Here is a 13,284-nt window from a genome sequence, read left to right as displayed (position 1 = left end):
AAAGCTGTGGCAAACATTTTATAGCGTGGAATAAAAGATGACAGGCCATCCCGGTTCGTATAAATTCCCGGCCAGGGAAAGCTGAAGCTTAGCGCAACTGTATTAGCGGTGGAGGTTAATTTTCAATTCTCGTCCGATCACTACGACTCCGCCGTATCGTTAACACTGGGCACGTTGCAATTGCAACGAAAGTAATGCGAAGATAGGGAGAAGATTAAGAAAAAAAACGAAGGGAAGAAAAAATTCTCACCCCCCTCGGCTGGATGCAATAGGGCAGCTAGACTTGAGGGCAAGTTGTTTACCGTGTTTTTGCCCCCGGTGTGTAAGAAACGCAGGAAGCAGGGAATAAGTCAGGGAGCTAACAGGCAGAAGAAATATCGACCCATCGGATGCATCAACTTTCGCTTGATGAAACTTTTTAATTGCTACAAAATCCGGATTTATGGTTCGTAAATAATACACGAAGTGAAATAAAAACGAACTAACCTGCAAAAGCCGGTGCAAAAAGGGAGGCAGGAAGGAGGGCAAGGGCCGGAAACCGAACCAGCCAGTCGTTTGCCAGTGCCGTGTGAATAAAGTGTGTGGCAGGATGCACTTACCCGAGGTGCATTGCGCCTCCATACCGGAGCAGTCACTACTCAGACACGGTTCGGTCTCGGATGGCGAATCTTTTCGCACTGTTCGAATGCCGACCCGACTGAAGGGCGAAAACACCATGTCCCACCCAGGCAAGGCGAGCGTGAAAAATAGCGGGACGGCCATAACGGCAGCAGAGAAATGTGAGTCTCGCTTTTGCTTTTGGTGCTATTAAGATTCAGCACTCATCTTGAAATTTTCTGGAACAAAGTTCAGAGAGGTTAGGAGTTCCGCAGTTCCTGGAACCGATCTTTGAGGCAACTTCTGTATGAAGGAGGGGGTAGAAACGGGGGGAAGGGACGAAAGGGGGGGAAAAGTTTTCGCTTGAGAGGTGATACAAGAGGGATGCTACCGAGTCGGGTGCCGATGTACAAAAACCCGTCCATCTAGGTTTCAAATCCGGGCTGAACTTAACCTGCAACCTCTCGACCTGCGCCCCTAGACGAGCCAGCGGAACGGAAAGCTGATTGTGGTGGTGGTGGTGCATGTGAACGAATGACGACCAAATGCGCTTCCGCTTTTGTCCGTTTTAGTACGCGGACCGTTTTTCCACCGGAGAAATTGGTGTGAAGCTTGTGAGTTGATGCCAAGCCATCGTTCATAAATTGTTAATACCTTCTCAGCTATCGTTGGCTACGGTCTCAAGCTTGGGACTCAGCTGTTTCTTCTAACTCATCCCCACGCTGGCCACACGCGGCTATGAAGTGTAGTGAAAATATTCAAATTGTACCGCATTTCATTTTTCACCCCCACCCAAAAAGTTCCTGTGAAATCGGTGCGCGAACGGCAAGTTAGCCGAGTCGACATTCGACAACTACCGGAGGTATCTGAGGAGATAAAACCTCACCAGGCGGGGATCACAAGGAAGAATTGTTGCAATAGGCAAAGTAGTCCCTTGAAAGGCTAGGCACTAGTCCTTCAAAATAGTGTTCTAATATAAAAATTCGATTTGCATAATGTACGTTTCCGATGTGGCGCTTAGATTAGACCGCACCAAGGGCAAGTCGTCTGCCGATGGTCGATCCCGGCATGTCTTGTCTGAACCTCATTTAAAGGGGTGTGCAACCTTTGGCTTCCGACATTTTTAGCGTCTGTGTGTGAGTGTGTGTCTCGGTGTGGCACATCCTCCAAACGTGTTATTTACGTTCATCAGGCTAACCGGGGTGCGCCACACCCCGTAACCAGAGTGGATAGTTCCTTCATCTTTTTTTTTTTGTTTTGCTGTTGAAGTGTAGAAAGCAGGCAACCAGGTCTGTACCGTGTTTTGGGGGGGGGCGAATATGCGAAAGAGAAAAATCATCATAATTTATGCTGTTTCGTCAGAACCCGGTTATTACTCACATCCTCACAGGCGAAGGCCACAGCAAAATGGTGTGGCCCACCTTTTTTTGGCAAGTGAGGTATCGAGTTCATACGATTAAGTCATCAGCAAAACCCTTCTCATTGGGGACCCCACTTACCCCACTCGGGTGATGCTTGCATCTGCAGGCTTTTTGGGAGTAGATTTTTTTTTGCTCCTCATCTCTTCTTCAGCTCAGTTCCACGAATGTGTCTCCATTGGATTTTGCCGGGTAGAAAGATATTTATCAGGCAAATTCCGGCAATTGAAAATGGAGTAGTTAGCGCCGGCTAGGAGAGGATATGTGCGTGCCACTGTCTAGGACTAAAGGACCGATTCGATATCCGAGCGAGCGCTCGTTGGCATTCGCTAAAGAATGTGATCTCGAACGAACAATGGCGCGAGAAGCGAAATCACGATGGTAGCTAAAATTTAATTCAAACTTTTACTTCACTCAACGCTGCCTTAGTTCGCTTAGCGTTACACGGGAGCGTTACACCGGTGGCGTGTGTTATGCCTATTTTATTTTGTAATTTTATAAGGTTTTTTATAAAGAACAAAAAATGTCTGTCGGAATTGTCTATCATTTAAATGTGGGCAGCTGGGTTGGGTGAAATGCAAAAAAAAAAGGAAGATTAGAGACATTCACGGGATTTTGAAGACATGACTGTTGGATTAAAGTTGTGATTTAACCGACTTAAAATGTCTAGTTTGGTTGGTTTTTTTTGGTTTTGCTTTTGTAGTGGGTGTGATGAAGAAATTCCATTAGACATCTAACATTCTCCGAAAAATTTCCAACATTACATGGTACACATACAATACATAGCCCGGTGCATGTATCCGCCCGCACGTGTGGAAAGATCTCGCACGTAGAATTCCGTTCGGTATCGGTACTTTAAACCCACATACACCCCCCGCCCCTCTCCCCCCCCCCCCTTTCCCCCCCGGGGGGTTTTCATCAGGTGTAGGTGAAACATGAGACAAAAATCATCTTCAAAATGTCGTTCGGAAAGTTTTGGTTTTCCACCTCGATGTAACGAAAACAGTACGCGGTCGATGTTCAAATAGCATTGCGAGTGCGAAAACAATACCAGTGCGGGGATGTTCGGGCTCGTGGAAAAAGGGGGAAACAAAAACCAAAAACAAAAAAACAATATGATACCGGCACTCGATCGAGTTCATCGAGGCATAGGGCAAAAGTATTTGCTAGGGAGATAATTATATCCCTGCTCTTACGCTTGAAACCCGGGGCGCACACGGTGAAAAAGGGGCGCAAAAGAACTCCATCGGTTCGGAACTTTAAAATTATGCTACGCTTAAGAGAATATTTGGCCTCTACCCTGATAATCCTGAACTTTTGGCCGTTCTTCCCTCATATATCCCAGCTCCCTCGAACAAAACCCGAACGGATGCTACCGGGGAGAGTGGGGGGGGGGGTTTGGAGCCGTTCCGCTGAGTGGTGGCTACGTAAGTTCGTAGCCGCGCATCTCCGTCTTTACCGTCCATTAATATCACCTTGGAGAGTAAACCCGACGGCTAATCTCAACTTTCACAAGTTCTGCTTTCGAAGAAATAGTACAAATTGAACCTAAAAGATAATCTCTTTTCCTAATCCCCACGACTAATTGATGGGGGGCGGAGGATGTTTTGGTGTTGGGGTGTAGGGTGGGCTAAAAAGGGTCACCCGAACAATATGCGCAGTGTGATGCAGTGTTTGGAGACGATCAAAACCCGGTGCCACGTGGTGGTGGGGTTAGGGCTTAGGGTTGGGATGCTGGGGCGGACAATAACCCCTCGTTGAAGTTTTGGAGGTTCTCGAAGCACCAGCAGAATTAGCATTAATACAAACCTTTGCCTTTGCGTGGTTTAAAAGAGAGCTAAAGCTTTGCTTAACGAGAGGGGAAAGAGGAAGAGAGGGAGAGAGGGAAAGGGAACAGGAAAGGAATTAAAGGAAAAACGTCACGAGAACCGAGGTTCCTTTGGAGGAAATGAGATTTTCAAGTACGAAGGTAAATATCTTGAGCAAATTTAAATATCGTGGTAGGTTTAATTTCCAAAGTCGTTCCTTTCAAGGTTCGGGCACAAAAACCCCACCGGCACAAAAACCCCACCGGCACAAAAAAAAGGTGGGCAACAACCCCTCCGAACTCCCGTGGTTTCTAATTGTAGGTGTTTTCGAAGGTGCTTTTTTGGGGGGGTTGTACGATGTTGTCGTCCATTTCGGATGCCAAGGTTTGTAGCATCTTAACCTCTTCTCTCCGCCCACCCTTTTATACTGGAGAGTGGAGATTCGGTTTGCGAGTAATGAAAACTTTCCAGTCCGTTAAAATTAATCAGTGTTTTCGAAAGTGTTGTTGTCTATAACAAATATCGGTGCGATATTGTATCAGTCGGTTAGGTAAAGGTGCGAGGATGAATACCGAACAAACGTCCGTGTGGTTAACTTGTTTCACTCAACGGCTAAACTAATCTTGGTGAGTGAGACTTTGTATTTTCCCTTCGTTTCGGAAATGGCCAAGCAATGGTTTGGTGAGGAAATTTATGACACTACCTGGAGGCATCTTTCTTTCTCTCTCTCTTTGGCTTTCACTTAAGGCGAGCATAATTTGGAGCACAGGAATTTTGATTATTATTTAATTTGCATTTAATTTGGCACCCCACAGGTTTGGCTGCAAGGAAAAAAACCCTTCGGACAAGTTGTTCGTTGTAAGCAGTTAGGAAGTACACAAGTGAATTTAACAGCGATCCTTCTTCAAGTCTTCTTTTTTAATGCATTCTCATTCTCATTGTTATATAGAAGAAAAATAGGAACAAAAATGCAACGCGTGCCTTCGAAATACACGGAAAAAAAGCTACGACACCAAAACCTCTCCAAAAAGCAACTGACACGTGGATAATGTATTAAATTGCATTTGACAGACATTACGCAGCAGAAAGACATTCCCCGAGAGTGGAGAGCATCCATCGACATCCATCCAGACACATGGTGGTCTTTTCCTAATGCTGTACGTACGGTCCATCATATTTCCTCTACCGAGTCCCCGTGTGATGTCCCCACATTCAACCGAATGGCACGTTTGTCTCCAATTAAATTTCTATCACAAATGAATGGATCATGTTAGCCTTTGATTCTATTGATTACCTGAGGCCCTTACGGTGTGGTGCGGTCGTTAGCTCCATGGAGTTGGAGAGGTTTTATTTGCTGGCCAAGGATTTACGAATCCCGGGTGGACCTGAATTTGTTCGCTGTTGTTGCCAATGTAAGCGGCAGGATTCGGAGAATTCATCCCACACACACACACCGAATGTCCCGTACGGCGAATACCTCGTACACGGGATATGCTGTACGTACAAAAGTCAAAGCATGGTCCGGTCGAGTTTTTGGGCATGGGATCTTGTTGTATGATTTATCCTCTCTACCACTGCTTCCTTGTTGAAGAGGCGAGAAGGGAGAGGGAAGGGGAGGTGTTGGGGTGGTCCGTCAAATTTCAAAGGGAAAACAGCAATGCCGCACAGAGAAGAAAGGGAAAGAGGTCGAAAAAAGGCCGAATGTCAGCAAAAGCTCCACACAGAGGCTTGTGACCGGTATAAAAGCAGTATACAGCCACCGAAATACCAAGCAGCAGCAACAAAAAAGCAGCTCACAAAATGAAATCACGTTGACACGGACAAGCTTTGATGAAAATCATTCTTCTGGAAAGAAAAGCATCACTTCCGGATGATTTTTCATTTCGGTTTTCCCATACTTCATCCACCTTGGTGCCGGACATATGGGGCCACCTTGTATCGGAAGACAAGCGCAACAAAAAAAAACGAGAAGCCCACAACGAAGTAACGCCCAGAGGGAGATGATGTATAAACACAGGACCAAACAACAACGAACAAAAAAAAAATACATGTCTCTCACATGAGCAAATCCTTTCACTGTGAATGGGGAATATGAAACACAGAACACGACACAACAAACAAAAAAAAACACACACACACAACCAGAAAGGATCAGAAAACCAAAACCCATCGAAAGCTTCGATCGATTGCTTCAAAGTCGCGTTTCCGAACCTGATACGATGGACGGTCGGGCGCGTTAATGTCATAAAAACGAGGAACGTGACATCGTCAGTTGATTGGTTGGAATAGCGCAAATCGGGACGCAAGCACAGCAAAATGGAAAAGAAAAAAAAAAACGTAAAAACAAAGTCCTTCCCGCATTTGGGGGTAAGAGTGTGACCAGGGAGTTCGTTTGATCATAGTGCCTGGGTGGTTTTTTTTTGCTACTTCTCCCCCCTCCCCCCCCCCTCCCCTTTACCTTTATTTCTTGCTTTCGGTGGAGATTTTCGTGTGCTTTACCAGATGGAATGAGAACTTAAGAACTCCAGGAAGAACACATGTCAAGTCGGAGAAGTTCACAAGTTTCTACTTCGTCCCCACCCCAAGAAAAAAAAACCTCGTTACGCCCGTAACATGACGCTCTAATTAGACCCGCATTTTGTGTCCTGCAGGCGGGGTGGTAAACATGTCGGGGCTGGTTATGATGTTGCGCAGCAAATGGAAGGGAACAACACCAACTTCCGGCTTTTTTTGCGTTTGATAAACAGCTGGATAGTATAATTTATTCCCACCATTTGCCATTCCGAAGATCCTGATTTTGCCATCCGGAGTTGTCGGGTCCGTGCGTTACAAGCTTTTTTTTCGCTACTTGCTCTCTCTCTGCCGGCAAAACGTCAGGTGAGCAAATGCTTGGTTTTGAATTGGTAATTCCAAGGTTTAAGGAAACTGGGTGATTTTTAGCTAGTTGGTTAAAGCCATCGAATCGAAACGCAAATGGTAGGTCAAGCAAGAAAAAAAAACAGCAAAACTCTGGAACGAATAGAAATGGCGAAATGGGCAACAGGAACATGGTGGCTACTAGTGTTTTTTTGGGGGAAATATTCATAAATAAAAGGAACTCAGTCGGGGGTGGGTGTTTTTTTGTTGTTTGATTTTTATTTTTCGCCAACCAACCGGACTGAAGTGGTCGACGGGTCTATATTGGCACGTATGCTTTGCTTTTGTGGACCGTCGTATGAATGTTTGCCAGTGAAGGATGATTGTTTTCGTGTCGTACGTCGTGACTAACCAAACTGGTGGATCACTGGCAAATGAGAATCTGGTGTCGCGTTGTTCGAACAACGAATTGATGTTTTTTTTTCTGTGGGTGGGATGAAAGGGGAGGGAAGGGAAGGGTTGTTTCAATCATTTCCATATTGTTTTTTTACTGTTTTGTATCACTACTCACCGTGCTCACCGTGAGTGCCGTTTTTATTGCCTGCAAGACGAACATTGTTGGTGTATACAAGAGAGACAGAGAGAAGCTGTAATACAGGGTAAACCAGACTTTATGAAGGTTTATCAGATATTATTGAATTAGTCACACAATTTATTGACAGCTTCTCAAGCTGTTTTGAATTTATCACATGCTTTAATAACCGTCCCAGATATTTTCTCCTTTATTAGGCTGTATAATTGTCATGTTAGAAATATATAAATAATTTAAAGTGCATTTATAAATGAGTTTCTACGATTTTTTGTAGTTTTTGGGTGATTCATCATTCCGAACGAATCTTAGAAACGAATGACTCTGAATCTCTATTCTGAAGATTCATGAATCGCCATTGAATTATAAATCCTTCGAACTTCGGGACCTCCCCGGGTCTGCACTTTTGTAATAAGTCACCCACCCCCTCACCCTCTCACCTTTTTAGGCTTGTTGGCAGCGAGCAATAAAGGAGTCATGAATCTTTCAAGATTCATTTGAATTTATCAAAATTATGATTTATTATGAAAATTATGAAATTATGATTAATACTCTGACTCTTAATCTTCACTGCAGATTAATATGAATGATTATTTTCAAAATATTAAATAAGTACAATACTATTTATTTTGTGTTTGTGGAATGACTTTTGGGGAAATAATTTTCCATGAATTTGGTTTCAAACTCCGAAAGAATGTATTTATCTAAAAGCTCGTCAAACCCTGTAACGATGCGGCATGGGATTACATATACATATTTCGTTAATTTGCTTCCATTTCTCTCTCTCTCTCTCTCTCTCTCTGTCTCTCTGTGCGCTTGGTTATAACTTTTAATTTTTGGGTGTTATAACATTTCCATAACAGTGACGCGTGCCCTTGGAAACAAGGCAGAAAAACAGCATCGTTGATATTCATAAACACATGTCGTTGCGGATGGAGCTAATTTTTTCCCCCCTTTCTTAACCTTGACATTCAAATCATGGAATGTAGCTAGTGCCCAAAAGAACGGCCCACGGCTAGTAGTTTCTGTTTTGTTTGAATTTTAACCTGATAGTTTAATTAATTGCTCAACCGTAGCGTTTTGTTATGTGGGGGTTTTGCAAGACCTTTCTTCCTTGCGACAGAAAATGGGATAAAGTGATGAAGATAAGCTGTGCATCGTCACCTTCGTCCCACGGCACTTCCCCATCCTATCACCTCCTAGTAAAAGGAAGTAGTATTGTCCTCGGGTGTTACTAAGAACGTCTTAATTCACCCATCCACGGTACCGTGGGCTAAACTTTGTGCCCCGTCATGGTGGGAAGAAAATCATAACTTACACAAGAAAATCAACTTATACGAGATGACTGGACGGAAGTGGTAAGGAACTTTCTTTTTTTTATTTAAAGAAAAACTACTTCTTCGCAAGGAATAAACCGATTTAGAATAGCTCGATGAATGGTGGAGGTTTTAGTGAGTTCCATCCTCTCCTCCCCCCCTGGGGGTGCCATCCCGATGCTGTGCTGCCTTGGGAAAATCTGCTGACTGTAATATGGTGAAGGAATTAATTTAACGCATGGTCAATCATGCGTGAGGCTGTTTTGATTGGCCATCATGTGTAGCACCAGGGAGTGTGTTAGTTAGTTTGCCAACTTCAATACACTTCCACGTACCGGGACCCGGTTTGGTTGGAGTCTCTTCTGAGATAGAGTGAAACGAGCGAAATTTAAATATCACCCGCAAAAGGTGCATAGTTGTTGCTTTTTCCGAAGAGGAATCCTTTTCGAGTATGTCATCACAATTTTCCACATGGGGAATATGTTTTGCGTCTATCGGGGGAAGAATATCGAGTTGCTTGCTTTTTGGCACACACACTCCCCTCAAAAGGACACTCGGAGAGAATTTTGAAGCGACCAGTAATTTGCCTACAGACCGGGATGATCTTCCTACCCGAGTGCACTTCCAACAGCTTTTAGCCGAGTCGAAAGCAATCGTCAGCGAAAGTAGATTAACCGTTGAATTCTCATAAATATCTAATTGCATCCAATTATTTGATGTGCGCTCGGACGTGCTGTTTGATTCCGGCGGGGGGTAGGATTTAAACTGTATCTTCTGCATGAATCAACAACCTTCCGGCTATGCCGCCTCAATATTAGCCATATGTGAACCGAGCATGATGTTAGTTGGTTTGCGTTGCCGTTGCGTTTGCCGCTCCAGGCCATGCTCTGTCTGGCGAGGGTATCGTTTTTGACCACGGACCAGGTTCGCTGGCTGAAAGCGTAAACCAGCCCCCTAACCCCCTCCCCATCCCCGGCCGAACACAAGACTGGGCTGTCGATAGTAGTTAAGAACGAACCGGGCCAAACCTGCATGGGCCAAACCCGGGTCTCTTTGAAGATCATAGCCGCAGGACAGCATAAATTGCCATACACACATCCCAGAGCTTTTAAGGGAAGAGCTGGTCCATGTTCGTTCACTTTTATAACGTTAGATCGGTGAACGGAAGCCTTCGGAGATTCCACCATCGTTTTATGTACATCCCGTCTAACATTGGAAGTTGGGGGGGGAGTGGATGGCTATCAGGACACTCGGTAAAGAAAAGGCGGACTATTGTTTCCGCCGCCGGGGGTTTTTGTGCCGGGACACTCTGGGGGCTCTTTCGACTTAACCTCCCCCCCCCCTCCACCTCCTTCCCTCCCACCCCCCTATATTCCCCACCATCACACAAGAATGGGGTGAGATGGGTTTTGTGCCAGGTAAACAAAATCCTTTTGTCCCTGAAGTGATTCAAAGTCAATTTACACATCTATTATTCAGTGGACGTTGTGGAATACCTGCGAACAGCGTTTCTGGATGAATCATTTATGTATTTTGCTCACCCTGAAAGCGGAAACCTTCCCCGACCCCGCTTTCCCGAAATGATGCACACGAAGCCTGGTGAATCCTTCGCACCCGGCGCACGAGTAATTGGCCTGCAGGGCGGCAAAGATCTGTGGTGTGTTTTTGTGGGGGGAAAGTTTCGGTCAAAAACAAAATGGATAACATTTGAGTTGCAATTTTGGGTTTTGGGGGTTGGGTTTTTTGAGGGTATTGCGGGCAGATGGCAATATTGTTTAGCACCATAAATGTCATGTTGTTGTTTTGTTGTGTCTTGGAATCTTTGGTCCTTTGCCGTCCAAACTCCTTTCTATCTGCTGTATCCGGGTATGTGTTGATTTCCGTTACACCATGCCATTTTATTGAATAGTTATTGAAGATGTTTTTTTTTTTGGGCAATGAAATGGCCCAACAGAAATTGGAACACAAAGTGTGGATAGAGTACATCCGTTCTGGGTAATATATTTTAGCATTATGATTGCCGCTAGATTGGAGCTTAAGGTTGAAATTCATGATCGTAATCTACTTTAATTTATCATCCTTCAAACAAGCTCTCAAGTATGCCTTTTTATGTTTTAATTTCTGTAACTTTGTGAACCAGTCGGTGAAATGATCGAGTTGATGGAGAGTATAATTGTGGATGTTAATTTGCTTAATGGCTTTCGAGAAGGTGCCCGCCCATCCTCAGTCGCCCCCGTTTTTTGAGGAATTGAAAATTTGGTTGGAAAACTAACCCTTAAACCACACAAGGACACATTCCTTCCCTTGCCCAATTCGTAACGCACCCTACAGTAACGAGGGGTTTTGGCAAATAAGATGGTGTTTCCATTGCTTGGTCAGCTGCCATTGCTCGAGCACAAGATGCTACCGCCTGCCATACCATTTCTCGGTAGCACTAATCGATAGTTGTTCTTGTCATCATTTGCGTTTTTCAGCAGCACACTCATCTCGGGCAAGAGGGAAAACGGGTACCATGGTGGAGGTTTTCTTTTTTTTTTGTTTTTTCTTCCTCCCCATCACCGACAAGTTGGCGAGATGAGAGTGCCGAAAGTACCACCACAGTGACTGGTGGTTGCTCAAAGCCAATTTATAATTTTAAAGTTTTCCAGACCTTCCCAGCTACAGTGCGATAGACCAAAAACCTGGGAAATGCCGGCGGATGCGAAAAAGGTGGCTACACTACCGAACGCTACCGAGTGGTTCTTACCCCCGTAGAATTATTTGCCCCGTAAAAAGGTTTTGCTTGGCTAGGTTGGTGGTTCAGCTAGCGCCCAACTCTAGCAGACCGGGTAGATCTGCACGGGCAAAACACTGCATTCTCCATCAAAAAAAAAAAAAGAACGAGAAAAGAACCCCAGTGGAAAGATATAATTTTTCAACCTTCACCAAGTTTGACCTGACTTTTTACGCGTCAGTTTCGTGGTACGGTGGACTCAGATGGAGGCGCCTGGTGTTTGGTGCAAAAGCGTTTTGGTGCACTGTTAGATGCAGTTTGCGTGTTATTGAATGAGATTCCCGTAAGTGTGTGTGTGTATATGTGTGAGGGTGGCTCTTTTCCGGGTGTGTTTTTTATATTTCACCGTACCAGAGTGCAGCAGCAGCAGCAGCAAGAGCATTCTCCGTTGTGACCATTGCCGGTTTATCGCCTTCGATTTTTCCTCTCGTACACTACGTATCCAGGGAACTACTCCAAAAACAGTTCCCCGGGTGCAAAAGTGGTACAAAGTGTGATAGAGAATTTCCTTCCCCGTGCAAGGGGGAAATGCGGGGGGTAAAAAGTGTTTCCTTTTCGGTGCACATTTCTTGGCACACCGGGAAATGGAACAGATGGCTCTCGATTAAAATGAAACGATATTTTGTGCTGCTTTTAAAAACATCCCCGTGCTGCAAAACCAGACGAAAGCTGTTGTCAAAATATATATTTATAAGTATTTGCTGCAAACGGCCACCACCAACCACCGACCGGTAGCTCGCGGGTACACCCCCGCGAAGAAGCGATTTTGCGGACAAATGATCCGCTTCACCCATTTAAAGCGTCCTGCAGAATTGTGCAGGAGGGAAAACTTTTGCTCCATAAAGCAAAAAAGCAAAACAACAAAAAAAAACACAGGGCGACTAGTGGTGGCCATAGAACACATTGACACCATGGGGGGTGTGGGAGGGGGGAGGGACGGGTTGTGTGAAACGAATGAAAAATGTTCAAAAAGCCCCACAAAAGGGCAAGCATAATTTAATTTTCATACTTTCTGCAGCAGTCACGAATGACAGTGACTTTCAGAGGGGGTACACCAACTGGATGGGAATTGTCTCGATGCCAGTGTTTGAAGGTACACTTCTTTCTCTCTCTCTCTCTCTCTTTCTCTTTCGGGAAGGCGTGCAACGTGCAACCGATTCTGGGTGCGATGAAACGAGCATAAATTTAACTTTAGTTTACTGCAACTAGTTTTCCGTTTTGCGCCGCTGCTAATGACACAGAACAGCTACGATCTTGGGTTGGTTTATTACCGAACCTTGGAAAAGCTATAAAGGGAAGCGAGACAGTTTAGAAGCAACTAAAGAGCGCGTACGATACGAAAAACGCTCTTCCCGCTCGACGATGGACAAAGAAATTTTGCGTGATCTTTCCCTGGGTTTTGTTACCCCGTGTGCCGATGTTTGGTGGAAAGTGCGTTCTGAGCGTTTTCCCCCTAGAAACACACACACAACTCACCCGTCTTTTCCTCACTATAACCCCCATCACTGATTGGGTATTACCCAAAAGCGAGGCAAAGTTGTATTTTAATGCGCAAAAAGCAGCACATTTGCGGTAAAATTTTACCTCGTAATTGCTTAATCTAAAGTTAAGTGAATAGCACTCAACGTGCTGCCTCTGCCATAGTTTTGCTCCGGGTGAGCGTGGTGGGTTTTTTTTTTGCATCACAAACTGAGTGGAGGAAGCAAGAAAAAAAAACACAGAAGCTCGAAAAAAACATATAAATCGTAGAAATAGCTGGGTTAAAATGCAAAACTTTCCACTCGAAGAATGTTGCCTTTTTGCGCACAGTGACGGTGATAAAAATCCCGTCCGTAAAACAATTCAACCTTCACGAGTGATAGTTTCGGTCGGTGTGTAGCCGAAGCAAAACTTTCCATCTGGGAGTTAGTGTGTGTGTGTGTGTTTT

This window comes from Anopheles funestus, chromosome 2RL (genome assembly GCF_943734845.2).
Source record: "Anopheles funestus chromosome 2RL, idAnoFuneDA-416_04, whole genome shotgun sequence".
Lineage (NCBI taxonomy): Eukaryota > Metazoa > Arthropoda > Insecta > Diptera > Culicidae > Anopheles > Anopheles funestus.
The sequence above is the reverse complement of the archived record's forward strand: the minus strand, read 5'-3'. Positions refer to the sequence as shown.